Raw genomic sequence first — 12,115 nt, forward strand, 5'->3', positions numbered from 1 at the left:
AGTTTCTCTCCATTACTGCTATCAGCCCAGGACTAGCATCTGAAAAATGCCCTCAACTTCAGGAAATCACTTACAATTTCAGAATCATCCTCATTGCCTCTATGTTTGGGGAAGAAATTGACCTATTGGACATTTGTTGTGAAAAATATTTGATAACATTTTCATCAGAAAACGTATCTGAGCAAAGCTTCAGGTACATAGGTGCCAGGCAAATCTTAACTGACAACAATAGGCTAATTCAGCCCAGAGGGTGGCTAGAGAGGGGTTGGACAAACAGGATTTAGACCAACATTGCAGTCACTAACTGAATCTTCCCAACTGCTTTTTCTTTTCTTCTCTTCTAAAATGGCTGAAGGCTATAAAGTGTACTTCTTAAGGATAGTTTAAAATTAGAGGGCAATATCCTATGAGGTTGCTGTTCCTCATATTCTTACATTGCATCTGCTGGGTTGCATCAATATTCAAGCAAATTCCCGTTTTCATCTTGAAGATTTGACTACATTCATTCTGGTATCACCTTAGGCAGTATTTCATCAAATCTGCAGAGCTTCTACTGCTAGTTTCTAAGGAGAAGACCTTCCCTCATATACTGCGGCTTTGAAGGACAGCAAATCAGAAAGTTAGAAGAGCCACTGCAAGGCCCCCCAGGTGTCCTTTCTAGCAAAGTGTCTCTTGCTGGAGCTGCTTAATTCCGTGCTGAAGACTTCAGCCAACTTCAGCCAACTCCGTGCTGAAGACTCAAGCAATTGAAATAGTAATGCTACAATTCACTGACAGGCAATCACCCATGAAGAACAACAGATCAACACTGATCAAGACTCAGAGGATCCTGCAGGGACTTTGTCTCCCTCAGAAAGAAATGACTTGCCCATAATGTTGTTTGATTTGTAGTGGCTGATTCTAAAAACAGAATGTCATCAAGTGCCGCACGGTGGCTTGTCACCCAGTTCTTGATTTATGAACAGCGAATGGAGTGCAATGATGTTTTATGAGTATTTAAATAGCATCACTACAGAGAACAGGTGCTGTGTATTGGCATTTTTGTGAAAGGCCTTCACTTGAAACTTGCCCACAGATGCAAAGGAAGGACATGCTCACTGATGCACTCTGCGCACCAGGAATTTACTCACAGGATGTCTGTGGCACTGGAACACTTGTAATTTTCAGGACATCTGAGTGGGTAACCGGGAAGAGAATTTGATGGAATGCACCCCTGTGGTCAGGTAAGACAGACCAGTGAGAGGGAAGACAGAGAGAGGTAAACAGAATTAATAAAATAAAAATCAAGTCAAGGCAGTTTTGCTGTCCTTCATCTAGGCAAAGATCATTTAATTCTCCAATACTTTTAATTTTTAAATGATTTAGGTCTACTGATACTACAATTACTTCAGTATCCATTGTCTTCAGCTTTTGTCTGTATTACTTCATTTAGTTGAATATGCTGATTTCCCTAAAAACTCTTGGAGAAGCAGAATAAACATCTGTAACATGAATTAATGACCATGTCTAGTTCCTTTAAGAGAACCAGTTTGGCGTGGTGGTTAAGACACTGCGCTAGAAACTGGGAGACTCTTAGTTCTAGTCCTGCCTTAGGCACGAAGCCAGCTGGGAGACCTTGGGCCAGTCATTCTCTCTCAGCCCCAGGAAGGGGAAGGCAATGGCAAACCACTTCTGAAATCCTGCCAAGAAAGCTGCAGGGACTTGTCCAGCCCGTTGCCAGGAGTCAACACTGACTCAAAGGCAACCAAATAAATAAATAAATAGTCAAAAGGAGGACTTTTTCTCCCCCCTCCCCTCTCCCCTTGTATAGAACCTTCAGTCAGAAATTGCTACCGTCATTTCAAAATCTTAATCGTAAGACCAGCCTGGTTCTCCTCCATCCTGCCCTTCTTTGGGGTAAGAAATCCACTAAGTGGAACGTTTTTTACTTTTTTGAAATGAAGCCTCTTAGCTTGCAAGCCAACCAAATTTCAGTTTTGATTCAGATTGATCTGTGCCATGATGACAGTGTGTAAATTCTGAGTTGCACAGAAGTCATCCTGGGACGGATGCTTCAAGGCCGTAAAAAAACAGAATAATGTTTCCAAGTATATCGTCACGCTGCAAGAGAGAAAGAGAAAGGAAGCTTGGCCACCATGAATTTTGCTGAGAATTCATCTCCATCCAATTCACTTCTTTGCCAAATGTCTTCTGGCAGAAGCCATTCCTTGAGGCTTCACCAGAGGAATGGGCCAAAGGACCATCTATCTTCTGAAAGATCACCTGGCCTTGAACATTTTCCTTCCATCAGGTTATTTGCTTTTCCCTTTTTAAATTTTTTACGGCTCTTACATTTATGTCTGAAAGCAGAAATCATTGTAAGCTACTCTGGGATCTTTTCAAAAGGATAAATTAAATAAATTTCAGCCCAGATTTGTTTTATGTTTTAAAACATAAATTTGAATGCTGTGAATCTTTGAAGTTAAGTAGATGAAAAAGCAATCTTTGCAATTAAACACACACACACACACACATACACACAACCAAAGATTTTTTTGTAGGACATTAAAATACTTTCTTTTCATTTATTTCAGTTTTTTTCTGTTATTATCATCTTCCCTCCGTTGCCCAGTAGCCTTCTTAGCTTCTGAGAATTCTTCGGGTTCCTCAGCATCTTTACTGCTGAAGTTATCGGAGGAAGGAAGAAGGAAATATATCTGTCTGCTGAAGATAAAATCTTCCAGGGCTATGTGTTGGAGTTGTTATTTCTTTGATCCAATAAAACCCAAGTCATCCTTCATTCTCCCTCCTCTGTTGGCACACTGGAGAAGAAGGTATGAATCATGGTGTCTTGGGAATGATGGAGACTGACTGAAAAATTATGGGAGTGTGGTCCTTAGCTCGCAGCCGTGTTACGGTCCCTGAACTGGAGCTTAGATGAAGCAAGGGGCTGGCAAAGATGACCTCTGATTCTATCCCAGCTTATGAAAAATGCTAAGCAAGACGAATGCATCTCTCCTCTTCTGTCCTTAGGAAACAATTTTATGTCTGCACTGTTGTGTAAAGAAATAATAATAACAACAACTCCAAAACAACAACAAAAACAGTTTCGACGCTTTTCTGAGTTGCAAGGAAATTTGCAGGCAGATGATAGAATGTTTAAAAACAGTCAGGAAGAAGCCAAAGAAACAAAGATACAAAATAAACCAATCCAAAGAGTAGATACGTGGAGATGTCCCCTCAACGGTCTTCTTCTTTGCTGCAGGAAGCAGCAGCCTGTGATCTATGATGAGAAATGGCATCGTATCAGCTCCTCCCTCCCGGGCTTCTAACTTTTATCTGATATGACGTGTTGTGGCAAGAGGGAGCAACAGAGAGCCCTTCCCACCAACACCATGAAGATAGCAAGAGTGCTTGTGGTGAATCCTCACACCAGCAGTCGTGCTTTCGCTTGTCATACTAGAACCAGGACGGGAGCTGAAAGACAGCAAGACGGTAAGTGGGAGACTCCAAGGGCTTCAGATACGGAAAGAGTTACACACAGACCTGACCTGTCAATCCAGTAGTGGGCCTTGAGAGACTGATTTTCACGAAGCCCACAGAAATCAGACTCTCAGGAGTCAGCCAGGAGGGCGAAGACTCCCCTCTCTTATCTCGGCTTTTAAAGAGAGGACGGACGGAGGTCAGAGGCACCGTTTGCTGCAGATCAGGGAATTATAAAGCACGCTCAGGACTAGTGAAAGCTAGATGCAGATCAGAACGCGGCTTCTGTTTTATGGGCTGTCATCTAAGTTGTGGGTCTTCTGTGTGTGTGTGTGCATGCTTGTGCGTGCTGGAAACAATTGAGTGAATTCAGCCTCTTCAGTAGTAATTCTTCAGTTCTTTATTTTTCCTCTTTCCTTCCCCCCCACCCCGAGTTTACCTCTTCTTCTTCAGTTATAGATAATACAGGCTTGTAGCTTTTCCTTCTCAAATTCATTGGGCTCCTACAATTTGGTTGCTGATTTACATTTTACATTTTGTATTTATATATTGTTTGTTTATTGTTATATGGTTTTCTCTGTTTTTTTTTTCTTTTTGATTGATAGTCTGTTTTTGTGCTCAGTGCTGCCCACAGTGGGCGGCCTTATAAATCTTTTATAAATAAATAAACATCTTCCTTTCTTTTAGATAACCTTACCTCTACCTTGGTGGGTTAATTGGTTCTCTGTTGGTGATAAAACTCCATCTCAGCTATATATATGAAAGAATTCAGAGATCATCTGAACATCTGCTTAGAAAATAAGCCATGCAATAATGGAGAAGGACGTTTGATCACTGTCACAGGTAGGTCTACACCATCTTCTTCTTCTTCTTCTTCTTCTTCTTCTTCTTCTTCTTCTTCTTCTTCTTCTTCTTCTTCTTCTTCTTCTTCTTCTTCTTCTTCTTCTTCTTCTACTTCTTCTTCTTCTTCTTCTTATGCTTCTTCTTCTTCTTCTTCTTCTTCTTCTTCTTCTTCTTCCTCCTCCTCCTCCTCCTCCTCCTCCTCCTCCTCCTCCTCCTCCCTAGCGTTTTCCCCACAGGTGCAGGGTCTGCTTTTCCAATCAACAAACGCCATTTCACAGGTAGATCTGACCTAGCCAGGTAACAAAACATTTGCAAGAAAACAACCAAGCTCAGAGAACCCCAAGGACTCTACAGGTCTACCACCTCTTGGCCAGAAACTCCAGGTGGCCACCAGAGGGCAGCAAAGAGCTACGAGTTTGCAGTCTTTTTTTAAGTAGTACTGTATTATTTTAAAAGATGAATAATACATTGCCTTATTTGGTACATGTTGACTGGAGATCATTAACACTCTGATAATTTAGATAATTGTAATGGATATAAGTCATATCAATACAGTATTGTCTATAATTTCTAAAATATTAGTGTTGCTTATAAGATGGCTAATAAGAGTTTGCCATCTTGCTTTGCTCCCATCTACCATATTCATCTGGACTTTTTGGCGCTCAGAACTGATAAGCCTAATCATGGGGGTCACTCCTCCCCCGTGGCTCTGCAATAGCTTGCTGGATGGCTCTGGAAGCTTCCAACACCTTGATGCAATTTCCCCCCCTTTTCATATCAGCTCCTGCTGCCAGCAGCCCACTGCAGCATGAAAGCACTTGGTTGCCGTGGTGCTGATGAGGAGCAAGCAGTGCTGGAATAAATAGATCCATTATGATAAAAGAATTCAGCCATTCCCAGACGCTTGAGCGTAACTGGCCTTTCAAAAGTGCGACTTGTCGGCTGCTCTTTTAAACGTGAAGGTGTGAAAAGTGAGCGCATAGGTGCAAGAGAAACAATGGAGTGGGCTTGTCAAGAGCAGAGCTGCCCACGATTAAGCTGCTTAAGCCTGCTTTGAGCCGGCCCTGCAGTCTTTTGCTCCCTTTGCTTCTGCTGTCAGAGTTTCCTCACCGCAGCGGCACCCTTCCTGGCTGTAGCTATTGCCATTCTGCAAGGGGAGTCCGAAAAGTCCGTAATGTTTTACTCTTCCTCCAGCAACCCTGCTCCTTTGCTTCACTGTTCCCCCCTTGACTTGAAAAGGATCACAAAGCTTCCAACCCTAATTAAGTTTATGTAATTTATTAGATTTAATAATCAGCTGAAATGGAAGATCTGTTTTACTAGGTACAATATTCAGAGATTGGGAATAGGAATAAGCACCCATTTCTATGGCTGAGTCCTTGGGGAGCTCCAGAAACACCTTGGTCCAATTCCAGCAGGATATCCAGCAGGATATCCATCTTTCCAGCAGGATAGTGGGTCTCAGATGTTTCTACATCTTTCTTTTAGCATTTCCTAATTGCGCTGCTACCATCCCTCTGTGGAATGAATTTGATTGTTTTGTACAGTCCTTTTTATTCCTGTTGCTCACTCAGCAGGAGGAGGACAGTTTTGCTTACGTTGTACAGCCATAGCCATGGCCAGCTTTGATATTCTGATGTTGGTTCCATTATCCAGGCAGTGGGCCTTTGGGGGTGGCCACGTCAGTGGTATAATAAAGTTTTGGTTGCAAATATATGTTTTAAAAAATAAGAAAGGATCCATTTCTTTCATCCAGACTTCAAAGAGAGACACAATGTATAAGAGTGGAATGGATATCTCACATTCACTAAAAATGAAACGTAGAAACACGTGCAAATGGACAATCAACAAATGGTTTGCCCAGTGGCAGGACTCAGTCAGAGCTCGGCTGAAAACCCAGAAGATCTATGAACAGGATCTCCCATTTAAAAAAGAAAAATTAAAACACACACACACCACACATCAGGCCACAACATTTATTGAAGAATCAATGCTTTCATCCTGCCTCTTGCCCCATGTGAGGTGACAGCAGATGCAGGAAAAGACGATTAGACATCTCCTGTCTCCGCAGGGCCTCCCCAGATGGTCTACATCACACTGGACCAGAAAATGGAGCAAGCAAGGTGAAGGCACAGGTGGGGGATTAACTGAATCACTGCATGGTCTCCCACAGTGATGACCTAGCTCAAGTAAAGCAGTGCAAGACAGTCCATCTTGCAAGTCAGACTGATAGACCATCCTCTGTATCTACTGGTTCTTAAAAGTATCACTAATAGCCAGCCCTAATAAGATGCTCCCATCATATACAAAATAGGACCTCCCAACCAATCTCTGCAGTGTACCAAATTAGAACGAGAAGTATTTTAAAACCAAGAAAAATGCAACAACACCTTGTCTGCAAAGGTTTTTGTTCTCCTGCAATCCCCACCCCCACCCCCCGCCCCCAGTGAAAAATCAAAGTGGCATGTGGATGGCCTAGCTTCTATGCTGACTATGATTCTTAAACCATGTTTCACCACATTTTGCAACTAGTCCTCCACCCTTCCCACCATCATCTCCATTGTGTTTTCACATCTGCTGTGGGTTCTGAATAGTGTCTTGTTTCTCCTAGTCCTGGGCCTTCCTACTACCCTGCCAACAATGTCAGCCACCACTTACCTTCACGTCTGTGATTGTTCTGCTTTCCTCACTCTTGAGGCTTCAGCAGCTGCCAGGAATTTGGTGCAGAGGAGAAGAACCTCCCACTGGTTGGGCTAAGGACACAAGTAACTTTTGGGCTAGATATTTATTTAAATAATTTGAATTGATTGATTATGTGCAACCAAGTCATTTTCTACTCCTAGCGAACACACAGATAGATTTTCTCCATGACATTCTGTCCCCAACCTGGTCTTCCAGGTCTTCCAACGTTGCATTCATTGCCACCACAAGAATTGACCACTGTAATAATTCCTAGATGGGACTCCATTCTGCTATAGCTGGACTATGTCAATTACAACCTTTCTGGATTGTGTTGGTGGGGGGTCAGTCCATCTTACTGTCTTTCATGGCAATGCCCAATTGGCCAATCCTTTTGATTGTGAAGGAACTGGGAAAATCACCAAAGTCTCTTTCAAGCTGAATCCTGCTGTTGATTGATTGTCCATATTTCCTCTGGCACAAAAGTTAATGTCACATCACACACTGATTCACTTTCTGTTGTTATCCTGAAAATTAAATGTTTCATCTTGCCTTGCATCGCATTTTGATATTCAAAAGTGAGAGGAATGATCTTGGCTGGAAAAAAACAACACAACAGCAGAGAGCTTCAGAAAGATCCCTCCAATGAAGAATAGATGTTTGCAAACAAAGTTGTAATTTAGTAGCTACAGTAACAGTGTTTTATTTTCCCTTAATGGGTAACTTTCAACTGTGCAAATGTTGCTGTAGGTAGAAATACTGTATATGGATGTTCGATATGTTTTTTTTCTTCTTAGTACATATATGTGTATATGCGTACAGTACTTCCACGTTCTTGTTTGTTTGTTTGTTTGTTTGTTGTTTCTCTACCTGTTTGTTTGGGGGAGAGGGGTTAGTAACTCAGTTTTATCTTAGGCTTTGCCTTGACATGTTTCTCCCCCCCCCCAACATATCTATGTCTCCATCTAAATGTCCATGTCATCTTTATCTACCTCTGTAGATGGTCTTCAGACTTTAGTCCCCGTGATGGGATTGACCCAAGACATCCAGGTGTCAGGAGTTAAGGAAGGCTGGGAATTATGGGAATTATAGTCCCAGTTAATTTGGAAGCAACTCACCAAAGCAGCCGGCGTATCTGAAAAAACACAGGGCTTTATTAATAAAAAGAGAAGGACTTAGCCTTTCCTTGAGCATCGCCCTCTTTCTCTCTCTTTCTGCCAGCAGGAAAGTTTCCCTTATCTCTGGCTTCCCAAAAAGCAGCCAGAGGCTTAATTTTAATTGCTTGGAGATTTTTAAGCCTTGTCGTTTGGTACTCAGAATGTGCTGAGCTTCTTTCTGATTTATTATGAGCTTAGCTGGAAACTGCCCGCAAAAAGAAAATCTTCTTTCTCGGGAGGCTGCTGGGTTAGGGTTTCAAGATTTTTCTACCCTGAAGATAAAACGTGCCGCTTTAAAAATCTGTATTTGAGATCCTTGATATTTCAGCCAATCTATCTGACAAAGGGCTCTTCGTATTTCTTTTCTTTTCATTGTAAATGTGTAAATCCAGTAATGATCTGTTTTGAGCAGCACTTCCTTTTTTGATGGGAAGGAAGGAAGGAAGGAAGGAAGGAAGGAAGGAAGGAAGGAAGGAAGGAAGGAAGGAAGGAAGGAAGGAAGGTTGGATTTAGATAGTGAACTGTAATCCAGAAAAATAATAGAAATTCTTTTATAATAATGTAATATAAACATAATAACAATATAGTAATAATAATTCTTTTATTATAAATTCTTTATAATAATGGAAATACTTCTACTCAGTTCCATGTTTATGCATATATAGCTAATCTCTTATTTATTTATTTGATTTCTATAGCCGCCCATCTCAACAAGTGACTCTTATTGTACCGACATCTTTTATCAAATAGGCTATTATTCCATTCATTAATGGAAACCCCCAAATTTTCTGGAGGCTTAAAGGAAGACAGAGCAACCCCTGATGACAACATCAAGCCAGGTGGCTGCCTCATTAAAGAGGGTTAACATGAGAGGATTGTCCACACCAAATGTGGACGTGACCTGGGACCCTTTTCACGTCCTTTCTCCTTTCTCATCCACAGGAAGAGCCTAACTGTGACAGTGGTTGGGATAACACAGATTTGTGTCTTTTGCAGTTTGGTCTGCAAAATTTATACTAAACATAAGAGTATTTAAAGGTGCTTGTTTTATTCTGCATACATGCAGGAACAGCAACAACAAAAAGTTATTTCCGTATGGGAAGGGAAATAAATCAAATGTAGAAGCTCCTTAAAAGAGATTAGCTTTCAGAAGAGCAATATAATTAATTTAAGATACCTGATTCACCATTGCAGGCTTTAACCCTAAGACTGTCTTCAAAAGGGGAGCAGAGATCAAATATTTGGTCTCTGTAGGATTACTTGCAGAAGAAACAGAATGGGCTTATTGAACACAAATATTTTTGTCCCTGGGCAGTCCTAGTACTGGGGCGGGGCTACAAACCCCAGACTTATTCACTATAACATGGCAGTCTATTCTGCAGGACTTTGATGGGAAAAAGACCGATGTTTGCAGCTGAAGAAGAGATTGGAGCTGGCCCTTAACCTAGTCAGCTTCGTTTTCTTGGATCCTTTTGATTTCTTGGCACAAATTCATTTTTCCTCTTCAAGTCAGGCCCCTGCCCATCACCCCAATCTCAGCTGACCCAAATGGCTTGGCTTACTTGTTCCCCATTTCAGCCACCTGGTTGAAGCCCCACTCAATTTATTGATCTTAGCCCACCTAAGAGGATCGATTCATGCAGTCAAGGTTGTCCCCCAAGTTCAGCACATGCGTTCCAAAACATTAGTTATTAAGTCTGGCATGAAAACCAGAGATTGTTAGCATTAATGTTGGGGGGGAGGCATTATTATGCACTGTCTTCGCAGGAGTTAGGGGCTGACCGACCTCTATTTTGGAAAGAAATGCCCCCTCGTTTGCTCTGTGGGTGCATGGGCACATGCTACAGTGGGACTTTTCATTGCTGTGCATATCCAACATTTATTTTGTGGCCTGCCTAACACTTCGGCCTGCTCCAATCTCTGTGTGGGTTCCTAATCTTGGACGGAGTTCCAGCATTAGGTTGCCAGCATTTGAGTTTGGAATCAGACAGAGATACAAACACAGTTCCGTTGAGTCTTAATTCCTTGACTATAACGCTGAATGGCAGCCAGATTTTCCTAATATCCAGATGAACGTCTTCACGTGTCAGTTGGAAATAAAATGTAATCTTATAACCACTTTATAAATTGTTAGTCTGCTTTCTGTCATTCTTCACCATATCTAGAAAGAAAGAAAGAAAAATCTTCCAAGATTTTGCTCTACTGGTCCCTGCAGGAAGATACTGTGATGTGGCTGTGAAAGAGGGCAAGGAAACTTTAAGATGCCTCAACAGAAATATTGGGGAATAACCAAAGGTTACTTTGCAAATATGATTCCAAATCACGGGAAGTTATCATTCTTACTGTTTTCTGTCACCGCTTGGTAGTAAAAGAGCTGCTTTTCACGTCCCCTTGAAAAGACCCTCTAGAAACAGTATTTCAGCTGAGTAAAAAACTTTTTAAAAATCAGCCATAATTCACTTACATTACAGAAGTGAGGGGCATCAGAGTTTTAATCATGCAGTGTTATTTAACACGCATTAAATATTTGAGGCTACTTCACAGGAGTAGACAAAAAATACATCTGTGAAGCATCATAACGTGTGTTAGTGCCAGCTTTTAAAATACACAGAGATAAGATGCACACAATTTAGGTGGGAGAGTCAAGAAAGCATTTTAATATATGAACCTGGAATGGCCCTGCCTTTGGAAGGCACTTAAGGCCATTTCATTCTGCAAGCATTTGGGTGCTGATGGGGAAAGGACTCCCCTTAGCTACCCCTCAGTTACTAAAACTGGGAAGGCTCCGTGTTATTTTTCTGTTACTGCAAAGCGCTTCGAAGCTTAGGAATTAGGCAGCATGCAAAACCTCATATAAGGAAATAATGAAATGATATCTCAGTTTTGGGAATGGAACCGTGAGGGGAACATATCTGGTAGCGGATAGCACTGCGAGGGGAAGTCAATGCCAAGGTAGGGGCTCTTTGCAAAGAACTCTTGCTCATGGAAAACTTCAGCCATGAACAACCCACTGGCCTGGTTTCTAGATCAGTGTTTTTCAACCTTGGCCACTTTAAGATGTGTGGACTTCAACTCCCAGAATTCCCCAGCCAGCCATGCTGGCTGGGGAATTCTGGGAGTTGAAGTCCACACATCTTAAAGTGGCCAAGGTTGAGAAACACTGGTCTAGATTATGCCAAACTAGTTTAACTCTTATTCTCCCATTTGGACTCTGAAACTAGGAAACAGCCTGTTGGGCAGGAATGTTTATGGATAACTGAAGCTGCCGTCTTCTTTGCTAACTCCTAACAAGCCCCATTGCGCCCAGCTGAACTTCGTTCAGAAGAGAGACGCATAGGATTGTGCAAATCTTCAAACTGCAAATTGGCAACTCAACAAAAGGAAGCAGAGGAGATAGATTTTAATTTTCAGGAGCGAGGATTTGGAAGAACAATTTCAGAGCATCATCTCCTCTTCATAACAACGACAGCAATACCTGCATACCTATCTCCATTTCCTTGAAAGAAAATCTCTCTGAAATCCTTAGCAAGCTCTTTCTTGTGTGCTATCTCTTCCATAATTCTCTGTATTTTACTGCAAGGAGAGACCCAAAACGTAGTTTTCCTGGCACCAGCCTTGAAAGTTTGGGACTATAGTACATGTTTTGTTTTTTTAATTCATTTTTTTAAAAACTTTTAACGTTTTAAGTACGCCAACCAATTGTGAAACGTTTCAGTTATTTATTATTGCTACTGGCAGGATTTAAAGCAATTTGAAATGGAGCCACATCTGGCCTATTTTTTTTTTTTTCCTTCAAGAGGAATGGACAGGAAACAGAGTTAAGCTTTGCCAAATGGAAAACGATAAAAACAGAGTAATGTTGCAATATAATGCAAAAGAATTCCTTCCCCTCAAAGTATCGTTCCCACTGAATGCTTTCCAATGTAGATTTATATTTTGCTCTGCTTTTTGCCTTTTCTGGGGAGAGCAATTCT

At 41.5% G+C, this 12,115-nt stretch overlaps 1 long non-coding RNA gene across 1 annotated transcript; it reads left to right on the plus strand.

The window, feature by feature from the left end:
• Positions 1-3,167: 3,167 nt before the first annotated feature.
• LOC112541645 (uncharacterized) lies at positions 3,168-10,280 on the plus strand. Its single transcript, XR_003085632.2, has 3 exons — positions 3,168-3,474; positions 4,150-4,305; positions 6,917-10,280. It is a non-coding gene; the product is annotated as an uncharacterized LOC112541645 (long non-coding RNA).
• The last annotated feature ends 1,835 nt before the right edge of the window (positions 10,281-12,115 follow it).

The sequence above is a fragment of the Python bivittatus genome, unplaced genomic scaffold (assembly GCF_059951505.1).
Source record: "Python bivittatus isolate LINGU-HERP-01145 unplaced genomic scaffold, Pbiv_v1 ctg000050_np1212, whole genome shotgun sequence".
In the NCBI taxonomy this organism is placed as follows: Eukaryota; Metazoa; Chordata; class Lepidosauria; order Squamata; family Pythonidae; genus Python; species Python bivittatus.